The sequence below is a fragment of the Austrofundulus limnaeus genome, unplaced genomic scaffold (assembly GCF_001266775.1).
Source record: "Austrofundulus limnaeus strain Quisiro unplaced genomic scaffold, Austrofundulus_limnaeus-1.0 Scaffold485, whole genome shotgun sequence".
NCBI lineage: Eukaryota > Metazoa > Chordata > Actinopteri > Cyprinodontiformes > Rivulidae > Austrofundulus > Austrofundulus limnaeus.
In genome coordinates, this window is record NW_013952887.1 from 395,969 (window position 1) to 397,826 (window position 1,858).

The 1,858-nt window shown below is 41.4% G+C and overlaps 1 protein-coding gene across 1 annotated transcript in view; it reads left to right on the forward strand.

The window, feature by feature from the left end:
• Nucleotides 1-1,858, forward strand: part of LOC106530016 (endothelin B receptor) — a gene marked incomplete at its 5' end in the record, with an annotated part of 29,035 nt that overhangs the window by 17,372 nt on the left and 9,805 nt on the right.

The window sequence follows — 1,858 nt, forward strand, 5'->3', positions numbered from 1 at the left end:
GCCCACCACTTTCAGAACAGCTGATATCAACTGGTTAACTTCATCTTGAGTTAAGTTACTCTGAGTTAAGTTGGAGCAGGAAGCCCTCATCAATGGAAGTCAGATAACACGATTCACCAAGGCAACTGGAGAATGTAAGAAGACTGGAAATCTTTTTCTCTGTGCTGAAACTAGAAATATTAATGATGGCACATGGAGAATATCAACATACATTTAAACTAGATACCACATAGCTGTAACATAATGACACCCGCACGCACAAATGCACCAGAACTCAGAAGTCTTTATTCATAAAGGTCATGCTACTAGATGCATCCCAAAATTGTAGTGGTTTGGGTGGGGGTCTTTTTTTCTTGGGGTGGGGGCATTGGTTGACCTGATGGATAGCCCCTCATCAGAGCTAAACAACCAAAAAAAAAAAAAATCTGAAGCTCCAAATAGTTTGGGAGCAATAACCATTGTTGTATGTCCAGATACCCCTTTTTCAGATAAATTGGGGGTCCGTGGTGTTTGGGGGGCACTGATTGGTGAGCCTAATGGATAGAGCTTCGTCAGAGCTAAACAGCCAAAAAAAAAAAAAAACTTAAGCTCCTATGTTGAACAGTTTCTGAGTTATAAGCAGTTTTGCATGTCCAGACACCCCTTTTTCAGATAAATTGGGGGTCGGGGGTTGGGGGCACTGATTGGGGGGACTGATGGATAGTCCTTCATCAGCACTAAACAACAAAAGAAATCTGAAGCTCCTATGCTGAGCAGTTATAAGCATTTATGTATGTCCAGATACCCCCTTTTCAGATAAATTGGGGGTCCAGGCGGATGGGGGCACTGATTGGTGGGCCTGATGGATAGTGCTTCATCAGAGCTAAACAAACAAACAAACAAACAAACAAACAAACAAACAAACAAACAAAAAAACAATCTGAAGCTCCTATGTTTAATGGTTTTTGAGCAATAAGCCTTTTTGAATGTCCAGATACCCCTTTTTCAGATAAACTGAGGGTCCGCGGGGTCCACTGATTGGTGGGCCTGATGGATAGAGCTTCATCAGAGCTAAACAAAAAAATCTGAAGCTCCTATGTTTAATAGTTTTTGAATAATAATAATAATAATGCATTAGTTTTATATAGCGCTTTTCGAGACCCTCAAAGACGCTTTACAATTTTTCATGCATCATTCATTCACACTCACATTCACACACTGATGGCAGTAAGCTACATTGTAGCCACTGCTGCCCTGGGGCAGACTGACAGAGGCGGGGCTGCCATGCTGTGCCACCGGCCCCTCTGACCACCATCAGTAGGCAAGGTGGGTGAAGTGTCTTGCCCAAGGACACAACGGCATGTAGGCATGGCGGGGAGTCGAACCTGTGACTTGCGGGTCCCAAAGCCGGCTGCTCTACCACTACACCACAGCCGCCCCAATTTTGAGCAATAACCCTTTCATCTCTAAATTTCTTTGGAATAATAAAACCCCGCGTATTAGCCTAAAAACACTACAGAAAACTAAAGATACAGGAGAGCTGGAGCTTCCCAACTTTTATCAATATTTTTTAGCGAATAGGCTACAATACATTTTAAAGTGGTTAAATCCTAACCCACTGGATGAATCTTGGCTAGATTTAGAACAAACTTTATGCCATAACATCAAGATTTCAGATCTTCCATTTATTAGTACTAACATAAAAAAACATGAGTGCTTTAAATGCGTCAATATCAGCTCAACTCTGGCAGCATGGTGGGAATTTTTGAAAATGTCAAAATCTTCAGTAATTCCATGCAGACATCCACCGATCTGGAACAAATATTTGAAGGAGTAGACTTTATTCCATTTAAAGAATTAATAATACAATATGGCATTG